Source organism: Lagopus leucura, unplaced genomic scaffold (genome assembly GCF_019238085.1).
Source record: "Lagopus leucura isolate 7727_CA_CO unplaced genomic scaffold, USGS_WTPT01 Super-Scaffold_739, whole genome shotgun sequence".
NCBI lineage: Eukaryota > Metazoa > Chordata > Aves > Galliformes > Phasianidae > Lagopus > Lagopus leucura.
The window spans coordinates 9,273,991-9,293,723 of NW_024962255.1; the positions used below are offsets into that span (position 1 = coordinate 9,273,991).

General features: G+C 37.4%; 1 long non-coding RNA gene across 1 annotated transcript in view; it reads left to right on the top strand.

Moving 5' to 3' along the window:
* The first annotated feature begins 394 nt into the window (after nt 1-394).
* The window catches only part of LOC122175214, a 185,832-nt gene continuing 166,493 nt past the window's right edge, over nt 395-19,733 (top strand). The window contains exon 1 of the long non-coding RNA XR_006177347.1: nt 395-475. This is a non-coding gene — a long non-coding RNA (uncharacterized LOC122175214). The remainder of the gene's footprint in view (nt 476-19,733) is intronic.

Here is a 19,733-nt window from a genome sequence, read left to right on the forward strand (position 1 = left end):
GTACAAGATCTGCATTAGCTTTCCTAAATTGTCGTAGAGTTTGAGCTCTTTCCTGAGGGTTTAACAGGTGATTTTATTTTTTTTGTCTATAAGAGACTCTGAATGGGAGTAATTCTTTTAGAAGATGACAGATGAAATAACTTGCTTGTAAGATGTAAGTAGGCATATCTGAATCAATGTAGAAAGACAAATGTGTTCATTAGCTGCTAATATTTTGATGAAACCTGAAATCTAAATGTACCGTGGACCTGAGCAAGCAGGGAATTTCTTACCATCTTAAACAGTTCAATAGATATTTAGTCCTAGGCAAAATATTTTTACAGTGAATGGCACCGATGAGAGACTTCAGTCCCAGAAGTAATCAATATTCTTACAGTTTTTTTTTTTTATTGGACAGTGCAGCAGTCTGTGGCTGTTGGTGATGGCTTTAATAACTGCACGATTAGCTTGTGACTGCCTGTTTTCTGCCCATCAGGTAAGTTGCATTCAACCTTGGGAAAGCTTCAGTTTTCCCTCATGTAATCCGCATTCTTTATTGCAACTGGTTCAATAACACAGATATATAACATGTCAAAATAGGAAGTTCAAGCAGCAAAAAGGGAGAGGAAGAGACTGATTTCTTCTAATGATAAGATGATTGTAATTTTATATTGCATCAAGATAATTTCCTTGTTCTTCTTTCAAGTAGCACATAGGGTTTTTTTGAAAGTAATAAAAGATGATTCATATACTTGATAAAAATCTGTTAAGGTGCGGGAAAAACTATACTAATTTGAGATAGTGTCTAAATTATAGAAGTTCATATAGCTTGGTTAATAGTTATTTTCTGTACTGTATCCAAATATTCAAATCCATTTTTTTCTAAAATATAATACGGTAATACACAAAAGTGAGGCATAGTAGTGAAGCTTTCATGACATCCTGTTTCACAACAGATCTTGCTGTGTTTCATGTCTGTCTTGGAACAAAGCAGTTCCATTCCAGTTCCTCCAGTGTCTGTTCTGTGGTTTTCTAGGAACCCTGTATTTACCTACCCCCTTGTCTTTAGGTCATTCATAATTTCTTGGTGCAGTATTGCAGCAAAGAAACTTCAAGTGAAAGAAAACTACAGTACAGACTGACCCTGTTCTCAGTACTATCTAGGCTAGCTTTACTTTTTGAAAAAAAGTATGTCTGTGTTTTTCATTAACTTCCAGGCCTGTTTGATCATGTGCGCAACTAATTTGTGTTATTAGCTTTTTTGATTATTTTTGTATTTACTACTTAGGAAAATGAGTTCAGAGCTGCTTATGCTGCACACCTGTAACATTAGGCTCAGTATCTGGGAAATGTGCTGAAAAAATATTAGTGAAAAGTTCGCATTAGATTCTTTGGATCAGACCTTTAGGGTTCGGTTTAAATTCACAAATCCTGATGCAGTAACAAATAAGTTTTTGTTGTTGCTCCAAAAAGTAAAGGCTAAGTGTACTCTTAAAAGCCATTAAATATTTTCTTAAACTTTTCGCTGATTGATGACCTATAAGGCAAATTGATCTGTGATGCTCTGTTGCTGTTTGTCTTGTTAACACTGATTCAGGAAGTATTTCAAGTTAGAAGAAGGTGCACTTTGGAGCTATAAAATAGCTCCAAAATTTGAATTAAAAAATCTGAAACATGAGGCAGAATAATTTTGTGTTCTTCTGTTCAGTCTATGTAATAAATTTAAAAAACAAAAAAATCAAAAATAATGTACAAACCCTTGTAATTTGATTACCTAATAATCAAAAGTTTTTGCATGATCTTAGTGAGGGTAGAAGAAAACTAAGATAAGGACCAAAGCTTGTCTATGTGAACACAAAGCTGTCAACGCAAGAGACTCCATTGTTATCATTGCTGCTGAGAGCCAGAATCTCTGAAGTCTTAGTCAGCCTTCAGCAAGAAAATGCAGTCCTAACCCTGTAGCGGATGCTTCAGATAATGATAAAACTGTGAACATTGATAATGGATTCAAAAGACTGAAATTACAGTCAAATATGTTAAATATTTAAATGCTTTGCCTCTAAAGATGCAGTGTCAGACCTCTGGTCTGGCTGTTTGAAATGGAATAGAAATCTGGAGTTATAGTTTGTCTGTAGTTGCCATGAAGTGTTTGTGTTGTCTTCAATTTCTGCCCTTTAAATTTGCTTGATTTTAGTTTTCATGCTGCTTTTGAACACAAATGAGTATGTTGTTTTTTTTTTTTTTAGTAACATTTAACTCCGTAAATTTATTATGCATAGTTATTGCAGCCCGTAAGTCTGTGGCTGCTTTCAGCAATTTCCTGATTTTTATTTAAACTATAAATTTCTACAAATCAATGCTGAATTTTTAACAAAAATAGTGTATTTTTCATTTTGTAACATTTTCACTCAGTCATAAATTTTAGGAAAAGTAGATTTAAATATTAAAGAAGAAAATTAAACTTATATCATATTTTCGTAATTAAAAATATTGCAAATATTGAAGGACTTTAGATCAATCTCAAGTTATTTTAAAATCCTGTCATTTGCCTTACGCTTTACTTTGCAATGACACCTGTTAGATGTGGCTGTCTATTTACTTTCTCTTTCATACAAGCAGTAACAGTGAGACATTAGTTGTGCTCTTGTCAGATAAAAAGGCAAGATTCTATTATTTCCAGCACCCCAAAAAATCCCCACTTAGAGCCTGTTTTTCCACCAGATAAGGTATGAAAGTTACTTGAAGATCATCCAGTTACAGAAGCAGTCATTCATGTGTGAAACTGCCTTGCTAAGGTCACATTTCTGAGGGAAATGTCACAAAGTAAAATGAGCATCTCTAGATATGTGAGAAGAACCTTGTGATTCAGTAGCATTATCTTGTGTAAGGAGATGTAAGGAGAGATTTTACTTTTTGGAATTCTTTGTTCTCTTGGTTGTTTGGTTTGTTTTTTTTTTTTTCCACCTGAAATTGATTTTCAGTGAGTGAAAAAACAACTGTCTATACTGTTTTTTAGAGTATACTTCATGTATAGTTGAGCAAAGGCTAATAGGAGTCCGTGTGTGTGTGTGTAGTATTTGAAGAAAGTAATGGATACCAAAAAAAAAAAAAATACAAGTAACTTGTCTATTCACTTATTTTTTCTTAACCATGTGCAGTGTGGTGTTAAGTGAATCTAACTGATGAGAAATAGAAACTGCATTCTATGTGACATTAATTCAGGATATGAGTAAACATGAGAAAAGGTATATGTCTTGCTGAAGTCTAAACATGCCAACAGCATAAAATACAGATTCTGCTATGCTGTATGCTATATTAGGGCTTTTCTTTGTCAGCTTTTGGTAAAGTTCAGCATAGAAATACACAATTGCAGTGAACTTGTGGATCTTAGAAAATCAGCCGTGGGTTGAGTTTGCTTTTGGAGGAGAAATCCGTGAGCTAAGCAGAAACCCATAGTGTAAGTGAGAAGCAATTCTGAATCCAATGCAGCTCAATGCATCGCTTTTCTGAACCTTGGGGATCGGTCAGACAAAACTGTAGTTACTTGTTTTTAAGATGTTTGAACATCTTAGAATACATGAATTTCCATGCTAAAGAGTTTTATCAAAGATTTGTGACAACTCTGTTCTCTAGAATGACGTATACCATCTTAGTTCTGTTTTGTGATCTCTTGGTGATGAATGAGACATTTCATGAATATCTTAAAATCTCAAGGCACTCATGGGTGCCAAACTCTGATAAAATCAATGTGAAAGACATTAGATAGCTCTGACGGATTACAGTTGGGTGTTTGATCTTTTTCACTAATTGAAATTTTTGTCATGCAAGGTCCTTACCAAATAAAGGTATCTTTATGGGGTGTCTGTTATGCTTAGCTGCGATCATGTTCTCTTTAGGTATTGATGAGTAACTTATTAGCCCTAAATAAATATACTATAGCATCTGAGTCCAGAAATGGCAGAAAAGAAACTGCAAAGCTTAGCACAAAACATAGTTACTGTGGACACAAAATTGAAGAAAAATAAAGATGTGTTCCAGGGTAAACAGGTGACTTTTGATATTCAATGTAGAACCACAAAGTAATTAAATGGAGAAAGGAGAGAGAGAGAAGAAAAAAAAAAAAAAAAAAAAAGGCTTTGTACACCAAACTTAGAATGTTAGATCTTTTTTTTACCATACTGAAAGGAGAACATATTCATGGCTTTCTTTGATATCTAAGTTATTTCTGATTTTTAGTCAGTGAAGTATGTGGCTGCACGTGTTTCTCCAGCATATTTAAATTAATCGAAGCCAGTTGGATGTGCTTAGAGTTATGTACATGCTCTATTGACTTTCTGAGACAGCTTCAAATATTCCAAAAATGATCATGCAATTACATTTGGTTAGATATACGTGTTGATTTGAAAGCCTTTTGTTTTTTTTTCCAGATATTCTTGTGAGTAACATATCTTAAAAGAGACACATGCACAAAAAGAAAAAAAAAAAAAAACTTAAAACTTGATAAATATTCAGCAAAAAATAGCTAACTGTGTTTATTTTTTTTAGTTACAGTAATGTTTTACAGCTTCTTGCTTGTACTTCCACAGCCTGGTTTATTACTATGGTAACAAGTATCTGCAATAGCTACTGTACATGACAGGAATAAAAAAAACTTTGAGGAAAAATCCCACTTAGCTTATATATATTAGATCAACTTGAATGGGCTAGATGAAGATGACACCTTAGTGCTATTGTTATATATCTGTTTTCTGTACATAAAGTGGTTGTTTTCTGCAAATGTCTGAAGGATTAATTTTTGCATGGAATAAGAAAGGTACTATGTCCAGAGACTTCTACGTACCTTCTGAGAAATGAAATTCCTTATTCATGTTTTTCCCTTAATTATCCATCTTTGTCATTTTTCTTTCTGAATAGCTATGCCAGATTTCTACTCTCCAGTGCCCTTCTGCAAAGCTTTTTGTCTGATGCTTGATATAACAGATAAAATGCAAAGTTTGTTATTTATGGTATTGGATAGTGAAAATTATTCTGCAGTAGGTAAAATTCCACAGCATCCATGTGGTAAGCTTCAGAGTGAGGATTGTGATCAGTATGAATATTCAGCTTGGTTACACCCTCTTTCTTTGACAAGATCAATTAGGGAGTTCAGACACTGCCACTCCAGGGTATGACAGCTCAGTCATGAGCAGTGGCAAGCTGTTTCTCAGCTGGCTTTCCCTTCTCCTTAGGACTCTGCCTTATCCCCAAGATACAACTCATCTGGAGTCCTGGTGTGTGCCAGCACCAGCTCTCCCACGGCTTCAGCTGGGAGCCTGCCTGTAGTATCATGTAGCTGTATAGTATGTGAACGTAGTTTTTTGTTGGGTTATTTAAATGTGTGCTTTATGGCTCCTCAGAGTCACTTGAGAGCACTCTCAAATCTGAAAACAGATGGGAGCCACCAAAGGAGAGGTTTAGATTCTAAGTCTCAAGTTGAAAATATGAGGAAGTAAAAGAGTAAATCAAGTTGTGTTTAACAAGAAATTACTCTTTAGTTGCCTCTTCTGTTTTTCAGGGAATGTGGAGAACAGTTGTAGCCTTATATTCATTCAGTTTCTCTGCTTGCTACATTCAACTGATAATAAATTATTAATGTGGACTGGAGAGTTGTTTTATTTTTGCTTTTTTTGCAAACCACCCATGAACTCTAGCATTTATTGTTTCAAAAGCAATGTTGTCCTAAGGGATGCTGTCTTAAATGGCTGGGTGTATCTTGAGGTTTATAAATCTGTCCCATCTTTGTGGTCTTTATTTCTTGTGCCAAGTAGCTAGACTTTCAGTAGGTATTTAGAACAACAAATGGAGGAAAAAAAAAAAAAAATCTCTAAAATTCTGCAGTTGAAATCCATGGAATTGTAGGCCTCATTAGTTGTAGCATTGGCCCCAAACCTGGGCAAAGAGCATGTTTGTCTAGTCCGAAGACACAGGCAATATTACTGCAAAAGATCTCTGTGGCTCTTAATGTTTTTTTAATGTTACTATATTGTGTTTTTTTTCTTCCAGCCAGAAGGATGATAACAGTTTGAGAAGCCTAATGTACTATCAGTGTGAATTCTGACTATTTTTTCCTCATGCTCTGAATTCATTGAGCAACATCTATGTGATGGCCCCAAGTAGTTTCAGTTATGAGGCTGAAGTCTTTCTTGTGAGATCCTCTCTCACAATGATGTACAGATCCCTAGGGATCTCACAAAATGGTCAGGCTACTCTGGAGCTCACTTCATGCCAAACTTTGTGGCACTGCTTTATTTGTGGATTTAATATTTTTCTAATCGAGAGAATCTTCCCACTTTTTTGCTTTCCCCGAGTATTTCTTGCCACCTTTTGTTCCTCCAGGTTCTGTGTGGAAAAACTGGCATTGGTAGGGCTTTGTGATCCAGGGCTTTAATTAGTCATGAGCATCAGCTGTTACGTGCCATGTAGCTTTCTGAGCTTTTGTCACAGATTGTGCTGAGAAGGAAAATACTTGGCAAATTTGTCACTGGCAAGTAACCTTCTGTGCCCATTTATAAATGGCAACTATCTGTAATGCATATTTTTTCAGTTTCTCTCTTTTTATATATGCAAAACAAGCAAACAAGAATGAAATGCAAGAAGTAAACATGAGCATTCATAAAAAAAAAAAACACAACTGGTAACCTTGGAGACAGAAAACCAAGGGTGCAGAACAGTTAATTTATTTTTGAGCTGAAGTACTGTAACGACCTATACTTTCTATATATGCAGATTTCTGTGTTTTGGAAACAATGGGAACAGCAAGACTACATTTTGCCTGTATTTTTTTTTTTAAGTATGTCGCCTGGAAAGAGGGGGGAAACTGCATGTACTTGTGAAAGATCTGCTAGGTTCCTGTGCTGCTTGTACTCATTAGGCTGTGATTTTTCCAAGAGCCATTAGGCGTGTGTTTCTCCTTACATGTGGGTTTAAATCATGCATGCAGACTGGTACCCCACAGTCAGAGACATGTTTTAAATTTTGAGTGAAGAAGAGGCTGTGTGGCTGTAAGGAGGAGAGATGTGCCATCCTGCTGCTTTCTGGAAGCATGGATTTATTGACAACCATTTTTGCAGTAGATATTATTTCTGATTGTTTTCGGTTATTATGCTTTCTTATGCTTATTTCATCATTAAGTGATAATTACTTTTAGACGTTTCTTAGTGCCTGGGATATTTTGGAGCTAGAAGTAGTATTTTTTATATTTTCTTGCCAAGGAAGAAGGTTTGAACTCTGTAGCCCTCTACTAAAAGTGGCCAGTTGTTAATGGGAATAGTACTGTAGCTAATTTGTAGTAAGATTAATTACAATTCCTGAAATTCACAACAGAACAAATAGCATGCAGCTGTACAGTTTCAGTGAAAATGTCTGTCTCTAATGTGTTATTAGCACAGACGCTCTTCTGTGCATTACTTCAGGCTCAGGTTTTTCCTTACTGCATTCACAATATTTACAATTAATTCCATGCTTCCAGCTTCTGCAATGGAGAGGATCTTTGTACGTTTAATGCAGGCTGGATGGGGCTGTGAGCAACCTGGTCTAGAGGGAGGTGTCCCTGCCTATAGCAGGGTGTTGGAACTACATGATCTTAAACATCCCTTCCAACCCAAACCATTCTATGATTGTGGGAGCAAAGATAAAGATTTGGTAGCTAGATTAGCAGATTATATACGTATATATATATATTTTTTTTTTCTTTTTAACACATCTTGTTTCCATGTCTACTATCAAGGCTGCTTGGAATATTTAGGAAGTGTAAAGATCTGTTCCAAAACTAGGAGTCATTCTTTACCCTCACTGTGCATAATGTCACTGAAGCAAAGGGGGTTTTCACTTGATTATCAGTCCCAAGTTCGTGGCTAATAACATCACTCAGCAAGGCTGCAAAGGCACTGTGTATCATGTGTCTGTACTACGCGCTCATCCGGTTACTCCTGAACAACTTTGAGTCACTGTAAATTTATTTGACTTGAAGTAAGAATCTGACTTTAAGTTCCCATAAATCTTTTCCCCTATTGAGACCAGAGTACATATTTCTTCACTTTGTAATGCTGTGCGGTGCTCACTGTTTTGTTAGGAAGACATTGAGCAATAAAGCTGGACCTTGAGGTATTTTTGCTCTAAAGATGAACTTTTTCTTTGGTGGTAATCTTAGTGTTAAGATGGACTGCTAAAACAGCGGTGCTGCCACAGCTAGTTGTGTATTTTTATAACTCAGCTGTGAGATTACAGAAAGCACAGTGTCTTGAAGAGAGTCTCCAGTGTTTTTTTTCCTACGTTGTATTTCCGTTTAATCATCTTGCAGAAATGGTAGCTTTTTTGCTCACTTGTGTCTAATGTGCTCTTTCCTCTCTTAGGGCCTGTATACTCATAAATATAGTAAATATATATATATATATATATATATATATATATATATATATATACACACACACACACAGTTTACTCATGTTCCACACGAGTATGAAAAAAATAATTGCTTTCTTAACTTCCTGTTATTATAATGTTATGGAAAGCCTGCAGGATTTGGGTTGTCCAATTTCTGTCCCATGTGCTTCTTTGTGTTATTTTCCCACTTTTCAGTTCCGCTTTTTATGTAAATTAATTTTAAATGACTTTCTTTTGATTCATTTCATTCTAGTGCCATTAGGAATTGTAGTGTTTCTGCATTCTTGTAGACAGACATACTGTTCTTGAGTTGTTCAGGCTGTGATCTGATTTGCAGCCTCTTTGTGTATATTTCTGATGATTACAGGGAAGAGTGGAGTTAATTTTTGAAGGACCTTTGCACTACACACATACATAGCCTAGCAGTTCAATTAACAAATGGTCGGGAAAGTGAACTATCCAAAAGCCTAAAGAGGCAATGTTTTCCTTTGTAAGTCTTAATACAGGAATGAATCTGAATCTACTGCGAACAACCTTAATTCCTTACAGTAAAAAGTTATGCTTTATAAACAAATAAGCTTTTATGCTTTGTAGTGAGTGCTCTTGGATTGAGAATCCAGAAGTATACTTAATTTGACAGGGAAAATGACCTAAATGCTGACTAGGACTCTTACATTTCACCTTCTCTTCAGCATCTGTCTACATAGATATTTGATTTGTTGTGAGAGCAATGTACTCTTGTCCAAGGGCTTTTTCATGTCGTTCTTTAATACTTCATCTCCCTGTGTCAGTCTGGCACTTAAACATAAGCCATGAAGTAGAATGTTTAAAGCTCTGCACATTTCTTTTTTTTATAGAATCCCAGAATCATTAGATAGTTTGGGTTGGAAGACCATCCTATTCCAGCCCCTGCACTGGACAAGGTCACCTTCTGTTCTAGACCAGATTGCACAGAGCCCCGTGCAACCTGGCCTTGAATAACTCCAGGAATGAGGCATCTACATGTTCTCTGGGCAGCTTGTTGTGGTGCCTCACTGCACTTTGAGTAAAGAATTTATTCCCAGTATCTAATCTAGATCTCCCTCTTTTGTTTTATAGCCATTACCTGTTGTCATATTACCACTATCTTCTTCAGGCTTAACAAGCCTAGGTCTTCTCAGCCTGTTGTTGTAGGAGAGGTGCTGCATCCCTCTAGTCATCCTCGTGGACTCCTGTGGACACGCACCAAAAGATCCATGTCTTTATGCTGGGCATTTTACATTTTCCAATTTTGAAACATAACACTGGAAATGCATCACACTCGAAGAGTTGTATTCAGAGGTGGCTCTGAAGCCTGTCAGGGTCTCTCTGGATAGTGTTGGTTCCCTCCAGTGCGTTGCCTGCATCACTCAGCAAGGCTCAGCAAGCTTGCTGAAGGTGCCCTCAATTCTGCTGTCCATGTTAACATTAATTAGCGCTGGTCCTGGTACAGCTCCTCAAGGAATGCTGCTTGTCACTGGTTACCACCTGGACATTGAGCCACTGAATACATCTTTTACGCTTTAGTGCATTCATGTTTCTAATTTTTCTTCATTTATGGAAGGTGGTAGTATCACTTGCCTGTGTGTATGAGCAGACAGCTCTCCAGAGCATCTGAGGACCAGCAGGTGAGGCATGGGATGGAGTCTGAGGGACATTATGTCAGCCTGTGTTTGCCTGCACAGTGAGATGACTCTGGACTCTCTGGCCCACAGAGCTTGTTTTCAGGGAATCCTGGTGCAGCAGTTCCCTCAGTATCAGCATAGATTTTATTTCTAATCTCTATCGAAACTTGGCACCAACAAATAATATATGGAAAAGACTCAGAAAAACATAGAGAAACTCGAGCGTGCAACTGAGGAATGGAATATGGTGGAAGATGGGATAGGAAGAAGAATAGAATTCAATGCAGTTGTCATAGTTATTGAAAGTCTGGTATACACGATGTAGTGGTTTGGCATGATAAAGACGGTGACATGAACAATAAATAGTGCAGTCTGCTATGGATGCAAGGTACAAAATGGAAGTATAGGAAAATATTGAGCAGAATTTATATTTTACTGTATGTTTAACATTTTAGCATACTTTCTCTGTGGATGTGGTTTTTATTTATTCTGGGTCTGAGTAAACATTGGCAAAATAAAAAGCCACCTAAACAGACAACCAAAAAAACTCCCCATGAAAACAACAACTCGCTATAAACCAAAACAAGACCAACAAAAATAATATTTTTAGTTGATTGAGCTAACTTAACTACACTTAAGTGGTAATACAAAGATTAAAGTGGAAACCTGTAAGTGTCATTGAAAATGGGTGATGAGGAGACTTCTACACGTGTTCAAAAACACACTAGCAACACTAGTTGTTACTGTGGGCATGGGCTGTGATCACCTTTTTGTACTTAGTTAAAAATGAAAATATTCCAGAGTGCTATTTGCAGTTTAAAGCTCCCAAGCAGGAACTTTTCTTGGAGTCTTCACTTAACTCAGTGAAGTCACAGCAGTGTCCCAGTTAACTGTAGAAATGTAATACCAAATTCTATAATTTAATAGATTTAAGACTTAGAAATCATAAAATGTTGTGCACACACATCCACTGCCATATATACCTTCAAAGTACATTAAGGTCTCTATTCTTATTTGTTATTGGCTTTTGTTTAGAGATACGAATTAGAGTGGTGATCATCTATAAAGTTGTTTTTTTGTTTTTTTTTTAAATAAAGACAACTAATCAAGATACTTAATGTAACACTAATAATAACTTTCTCTACAAAAGAAATTTGAAGTTGTTTTTATTTCCACAGATGAACTAAGCCCAAAAAGAAAAGCTACTTCTGCACATTGCCTCAGAATATGCTTTACTGGATTACTAACACTGCGACTTTGTAATATCTTGAGAAACTTCGAGAGAAAACTACTTTTCTCTCGTGGATCCTTTTAATCTGCATGTTGTCCGGAGTGTCAGTGCTTTTTTAGAGGAGTCAAATTTCTTCACTGTGGTTGTAGAAGCAAATTCAGCCTCAAGGCTTTTTGGTACTGCTTGTGTGTGTATGTTAGTGCACTTTAACTTTGGCAAAAAGCACAATTGTTTAAATATATATCATTTTAATATTTATCATTTTATCATTAATATTTATCCTTGCAAGATGTAGGTCACTGAATGTAATTCTTCCTACTTATTTCCATGGAAACTGCATCAAAAATCACAATAACACTATTTGATAGAGCAAGTTATCAGCTACAAAACACAATTTTTTTAAGTATTCACTACCATTAGGAAAGCATCTTCACCAGCGATGAATAAGAGGCCTGCATGCTGTGCTCCTAAAACTGTGCACCAGTGGAGGTGAGCCACTGCTTCACAGCTGCTGTGGTGATGTTGGCACTAAGAGAAAGTTGCTCAACAAAATATAATGGCATATTGGTGGGAAGGCTCAACCCTACTGTCATCCCACCAATATTGTGGGACAACATAATTAAATAGATGTTACTTTTGAGACAGCACTCATCTTTTAATGATGTAAAAGGTTATCTAGCAAATAAAATAGGAGGTTCAGAGATTGTGAGTTTTGGAAGTAAAATTGAGAGGAATGCTGAAAGGGTGTAAGTACAAAATGAGAAAGATCTGTGCTCAGGGAAAGCATCAGTAAACAGAGGCTGAAATGAGAGCTTTCTGTTCCCTGCCCCATTACAGCTGGAATCTCTACTGGAGCTCACAGTGGGGACACAGCAGGAATTGTAACTCCCTAAAAAACCTCTGACCAAATAAGGTGACGGCAACATTTACAATACTGATCCAGTACACTGCATGAAAGCTCATCTGCTCTTCAAGTATGGTGTCACAAGCTGCGTAAAAGAGTGGGATGTTGGATATTCTGGAAAATTTGTCACTGCTTGTCTACACGGCAAAGAAGATAATCTTTTTAAAGCAATATCAGAAATGAAAACTCGTAGTCTTTACTATGGCTTCTTACTCTGTTTTTTTTTCCCTAGTGAAAAACTGATGCTTTCACTGACCTTTTTAACAACTGATTTCTACCTCAGAAATTGATGCACAAGAAGAAATTGTAGCAGTTGGATGAATTGCAGCTGTTAAATCTAAGTCAGCATTTTCTGTTCACCTTCAGTGAAGAAGGAGAACCATAAATATACTCTCTCTTGCATCATCTTTTATCACAGTATTCAGGTTGGTCTGAAATCCAGATAGTTTTATTCTCTGTTGAGGCTTAAATGGAGAAAAAAAAAAACAACAATCAACCAAATCAGTATGGAAGTTCATCTTACGGACAGCACTCACATATCCAATATTAGAAAAGGGATGATTATGTTGTTACTGTTTAGATGCCTGAGCTCTTCTAAGTGCTGTACAGATCCGGAGCAATGAGGTTTTGGACCCAGTGACTGTAGGAGTTCCATGCAAAATACAGAACAGTATTTCAAAACAGTGCAGGATGTCTAGTAGTCTAAACAGAACTTAAGCCAAACTGCAGCCAGGTTATTAGTATAATTTACAAACATGCATTCTCAGAAGGTATCAGTACTCTACTGTGTTGACTAGAGAATGCACAAAGCTTCTTTCTTTTCTTTGTTCCTTAACAAAAGAACAAGAACTACAATCTTGGAAGACTCTGAGAAAGCTAAAAACAATTTGAGATCAACTAAGAAACCTTCACAAGTGCTGTGCTAGATGAAATGCTGTTGTTTTGTGAGAGCTGAGTTACAGCTCATAGGGACTGTAAGTGAACTTCCCAGTGAGCCTTTACCTCATGCTCGCGTTGAAGAAAAACAAAGCTGCTGCAGCATCCTTGAATACAGAAAAGTTTGGTTGTTGCCATAAGCATCCCAGCACCCTCTGCTTCTTTCAGGTGTAGAAATGGTGCTACTTAGCCTCTTTTCAGTAAAATCATACAGAATAAAGGAAAGAACACTTATGGAGCTTCCCAAATTGTTGAACATATTACCAGTGAGTAGCTGTCTCTAAACTGGTAGGAAATCTTCAGAACAAACAGATGGCTGGTATTTATTCAGCTCTATGCTGGATAGTATACAATGTTTTTCTCTTTTCTTTTTCACACCATTCTCATTTCAGTCATATTAGTACTGGAGGTATTCATAGCAGTCTGGGCACTGAGTGGCCATTTTCTGCCTGAAGGACCAGGCCCAGTAATTTGGGTACAGAGATTAATTCCTCTCCTTTGCTGGACTGTACAAGACAGATAAAGCATCTCCTGCCAATTTTAATGTGGTTGGATTCAGCTTGTGAGGAATTCACTTTTGAGGAATGAAGAATGCAGGAAGGACTATTTGCACATCATTTTTGTCACCTTTGTTCCTGAGGACTGTAGCCAAGGTGAATTTTGTAATGATTTGCCTTCCTGGTTACATTGCAAGAATGTATATGTGTTCAGTGATATGCTTGGTACTGATGCAGCTGGTAAACATTGACAAGAAAGTGTTAAAAGCAACAGTTTGCTGGGAATGCAGTCCTAACATACTGTTAACATTTTTTCTTTCTTTCATTGCAAAAGAGCCCTGCATCTTCATTTTATCTAGGAATGCCAGGTTGATGATTTGCTTCATTATCAGTGTATTAGCACTGGAGATTAAAAAAACCAAACAAACAAAATAATACAATGTTATGAAGGGAGCACAAGGACATAAAGATTGCAGAAATTAAATGAAAGAAATTCATTTGATGCATGCATGCATACATTTTTCTCTTGACTGGGCTACTATATTGTTTGCAGGCAGTGTCGATGAAGGAACCTGTTTATCCTCTGTCTTCAAATAACTGACTGGAACTAAAAGCAACAGGTGCAAATAAGTAAATAAGTAATTGTATAAAATTACTTATTGGATTAATATTTCTTTTCTACATGGATATTAATCAAACATAGAATATAATTGTCTCTGATTGTCACTATTGTTCAGAATTATTTTCTAAATACCTCTTGCAAAAACTGCTTAGAACCTACTTTTTTTTTTTTTCCCCTTCTTTGTGTATATGGTGAAGCTTATGAGCATGGTGTTCTGCCTTCTGAGTGGCATCCTCTTTCTGATATCAGCAGTGTGGCATAATTAGATTCAGATTTTAGAAGCTTGTTCTTCAGTGTTGTAAAGTATTCACTTTGTTTAGTAGAGTAAATGAAGTTATGTAATGGCCCAGTGTCTGGATGGAGATAAGTGATGCCCCTCTGAGGTCAGCACTGGGACCAGTGCTCTTTAACATCTTCATTAGCAACGTTGACACTGGGACCAAGTGCATCCTCAGCAAGTTGTGGATGGCACCAAGATGTGTGGTGTGGTCTATATGCCTGAAGGATGGGATTGTCATTCAGTAACCTAGATGGTTCTGAGCATTGGGACCAGGAAAAGTTCATGAGGTTCAACAAATCTTAAGCACAAGGTCTTGTACCGTGTTCATGGCAGCCCCCACTATTGCTAAAAGCTGAGGTAATGTAGGGTTAGAGTGCACCCCTGTCAAAGGGGCTTAAGGGTATTGGTGAATGGTAGGCTGGATATGAGCCAGCAATGTGCCCATACAGTGTAGAAAACCAACTGTGTCCTGGGCTGCATCAAAAGCAGCATCGCCAGCAGGGTGTGGGATATGATTCTGCCCTTCTGCTCTATGCTGTAAGACCTCACCTGGAGTACTATGTCCAGATGTGTAATCCTCAGTTCAGGAGAAACATGGACTTCGTGGAGAGCATCCAGAGAAGGGACGCAAACAATGATCCATGGGGTGGAACACTTCCTCTAGGAGAACAGACTGAGAGCTGGGGATGTTCAGCTAGGAGAAGAGAAGGTTCTGGGCAGACCCAAGAGTGGCCTTACAGTATCTAGAATGGAGGCTATAAAAAGGCGAGGGACACATTCTTAGTGGGATCTGTTGTGATAGGACAAGGGAAAATGGCTTTAAACTAAAAGAGGGGAGATAAAAATTGTATATAAAGAAAGGGGTTTCTCAGTAGGAGCGGTGAGGTGCTGGCATAGCTTGCCCAGAGATGTGGTGGATGCCCCTTCCCTGAATGCATTCAAGGTTGGGCTGGATTGGGCTCTGAGCAACCTGATCTAGCTGTAGATGTCCCCATTCACTGTGGGGAGTTGGACTGAATGACTTTTAAGGGTCTCTTTCAACTTAAATGATACTACGATTATAAGTCTTTGTATGTGTAGTTTAAAGCATGTATCTGCTGGCTCACTCTAGAGGCTACATAATTCTCTTGTGGAAAGGAGAGGAATTTCTACTATGCCATCCTCTTGTGTTCAGCATTGGTGTCCTAGCTATTAGACCAACTGCTTCTATGAGCTACGTCTTTCACAAAATTATTTTCAGATTGCCATTTCAAGAAGAAAAAACAAAAAAGACAAAAAAAAAAAAAAAAAAAAAAAAGCCAACTCTTGAAATGGCGTTTTACTGAGTTAGCAAAAGGAAGGAAGATAACTTCAGCTGGATGTAGCCATTTATTTGTTGTGAATGCATCAGATGTTGGCTACATGAACATCTTTTTTCATTTATGTTATTTATGGTCTGGGGTGACAGTTAACCTTTTAAAAAGTTTCCATTAAACTGCATCTGTGGAAGCTTATGGTTGTGCCAGATTTTTTTGGACATGATGTATTGCATGCTTCCCTGTGATCTTTAAATTTCCTAGTCATCAAAGAGAAATTTGAATTCCAGTTAAAATATGGGCATTCAGATGTGCCAGCAGAAACTTGTGCATGGGAACATACTTTATGCTGGTTGCAATCTAGTTAAAAAAACAGTCACTTCATATTCCTAGGTTTGTGATATTTATCGTAATAAAAAAGTAGTAGATAGATACTAGGATGAGAGGATAGGAGGGAATATGATTATAACCAATACGAGACAAATCTCATAAGCGAAAACCAATTTTTGCAAAAGCACAGGTAAAAGCTGCTGACAGTTTCCTTTGTGTCTAAGTGGCACTGACCTAAAACAGCCCCATAAATTAAACTACTCAAGAACAGTACATAATAGAACAGACGTTCTGCCAGCTCCTCACCAGTGCCCAGCAGAATCCTGTCATTTTCTATAGAAGCAGCTGGGTGAACTGATAGTGTGGCTAAGGAAGCATCAGCAAGTTGAAGGAAATCATTAGTCATCTCTGCAGTATCCCTGGTAAACTGTTAGCATGCTTAAGCAAAGCTGTTTCTGTCAGCTGTGTGATCTAGCTTATAGCCAGGTTCAAGGCTCTGTACATGAGTAGATGTGTCTGCAACGTGAAAGGAATCATCTCTTCCAAATACTAAAACAATGCTGCAAGAGGGGCTGAAGGGAGCCTGTGCTTCCATTATTACCATGCTGTATCAGCACACCTACAGCATAATGCTACAGTCTGGTCTGACATGCAGTCCAATGGTAAAAATCTTCTGTATCACCGGCAGTGCTCTAAACCAATGTCTAAAGAAGTTTTAAATTCACCTGTGGACTGTAGAACAGCAAGTGACACTAAGTCGAGCACAGTAATGCAGTGGGAAGGTTAGATGAGGCACTGATTTGCTGAGAGAAATTCCATGATATGAAGCTAAGTCTTCAAGCAAACAAACAAAACAACAAAAAATCCCACACAACTTAACCAAAACATAAATTTATACTGAATAAGTATTTTGACTTCTGCAATACATTGCGTGTTTTTCACCTGTTAGGAGCTCTGAACTGGTTCATTTTATAGTTTAGAACCATTTCTTGGAGAAAGTAGATTGAAAAAGCATTGCTATGTCAAGTGGAAAATCTTTTGAATTAGCCTTGACTCTTTGGTGCTAGGTAACCCTGTATCATTAATCTTTTCAGCCCCATGAGCAATCAGATGAATCCCTGCTGAGACAGAAATAACTCTTTGGTCACATTTGCTCACGCTGATTCCATGTGGCTTTCCCTGGGAATCTGAATCTGGCTAAGGCAGTGCTTTCTGTCAGACTCAATACGCAGTGAAGGAGTCTGTGGTGATTAACCATGTGCAGGTAGTAGAGGCATATCTACACTAATATTGCTGTTCAAGCTGTGTCACTGAAGGACAGTCTCAGTGCATCTTATTGACATATTTCATGCTCAAGAAAAATAAATATGTCAGGTTTATCATAGCAGATAAAGTTAGTTTTATTTCCCCCCTGCTGTACCAGTTGTGGTCAGAAGGTAACACAGAGAGCAGGAGCTCTCCACAGTGGTCACCAAAAAAATGTGTAGTTTCACAGAGATTCTTTCTTTCAGAGACTCTTGTATCGCCAGTAATGTTGTTTTACACATGCATTCATATTGTTAGCTGTCTAGAAATAGCTGTCCATTTTCAGAGCAATTTTCAAGGTTTGTCATGTCCTATGGTATCTATCTGGTGTATTACTTAGTATGTAGGCAGGGGTATTGCATTACTGACAGCATTTGTTTCAGTTGTTGTCTATTTCATTCTTTCTTATGAAGCATCAAGTCCTATCTTCCTCGATAGGAGCATTTGGTATGAGAAGTTGGGGCACTAAGCTGCCTAAATTTAGGAAGTCTGGGAGGTGAATGTATTGTATACTCATTTGACAACCTGGTGAAAATAACTTTTTTCTGTTACCAGTGATTAGGCTATGTAGATGTCTAATTTTGTGAAACCTCATTCTGTTTTCCATGTTGTGCAGACTGGCTTGCAGTGCACCTCTGCCTACCCTCCAGCTACTATGGCAGCTGCTATGTTGTAAGTCAGTGATAGCTCTCAGTAACTCCAATGGCTGACAGAAGTGGCTTTCTAGAAATCTGGTGTTGTTTATGCTGTTTTATAGCACTTTCATAACTGCCAATTTTGGAAAAAAAAAAAAAAAAAGCCTTAAAATTTGTAGATAGGAGTTGGGATTTTCAAAGCTACTATGGTCCCTGTCTTAAGATTTTTTTCTTGTGGGAGTGGACTTCTCTCTTTTTATTGAATACAGATGCTAGAATTGTAATAAGCATTCAAATCTCATAAATTATGCTGACTGCCTTACTAACGAGGTTATTGGCATTTCTAGCTTATTATATGGAAGCTACATAACAGATAGGAAAGCTGGAGAGTCTTTGCACTTACAGTGCAAATATTACGAGAAAGATTTTAAATAGTATTAGTAAGCATTTCTTTATGGAATTTGCAATATCTAAACTTAGCATTGGAATAACATTCTTACCAGTCAAATTTCACCCTGATTACCTAGTAGTTGTTCTGAACTCATGCAGCTGGAGTTCCACAACCAACTAATGTCAAGAAGCACTTAATATATATATATATATATTTTTATATACACTGTGAGTAGACAAACGGAAAAATCAGACATTGTAAAAAGCCTGCTGCTTGACGATGATGTACTGCAGGGAATTGTTTATAGAGGGTGGTCAGCTGGTGGAGTGTGGAGGGCCTGAATTCTGTAACATGCCCTCCATATAAAGGAACATAAACTCTTGTTTTGGGACCTTAGCTAGAAATAATTTAGAGAGCACATTTGCTGAAATACTCAGTTCCGTGCAGCCACTATGGCTCTAAATGTAGCCTACCAATTGTATTTGCTGCCTTTGCTTGCTGCCTAAAAAAACTACACCCGGAGTACAGTTTCAGTTTGCAATTTCTCTCTTATCCTTCTCCTGTGTACTTCATTACAAGGCATAGGCCCAAGCTGTGGTAGCGTCTGTGTGGGTCTCAAATATTCAGAAACAGAATTAACATTTTCTCTTCGTTGACAGGGAAAGGGAGTTATTTATAGAAGAATCAGCTTGATTAGCTCATGGGTTTTCGCATAGTTGTTTATTTGCATGGTATGAAGGTTTGGTTTTTTTTTTTCATTGAAAAGGAGGAATGTTTTAACATCTCAATTTTATTCAATTGAAAAGATTTCCCTTCTGTATAATTAGCCTTATTTATATGATTAGAGTTTATCTAGTAATTGTTTAGTCCTTTTCAGTTTGCGTTCCCTATGCTTAGAGTATTCATCCAACATCCCATGTCAGAAAGTCTGAGATTAAACAAGATGGTTGTTTTTGCATATAGAAGGAACATATTTGCCAATGAAGCATTAAATTGTTGAATGTTATCTGAACACCACTTAATGGCAGCATATTTTCCTGGGTGACAGGATGATGAGTTCTGGAAAAAAAAATAAAATGTCTTAGTGAAGTTTTGTGAGAAAAATAAATTAGTTATGCTAAGAGATCCTACAGTGACCTTAAGAGGTACCAGCTGCCAGATCTACCACTTACCATTCAGCCACTTTTCTTAAGGTTCTGTCACGGAGTTGACCAGATCAATCTATGTCCGTGACAGGGGCGACAGGCCTCTGCCCTCCCCCCCC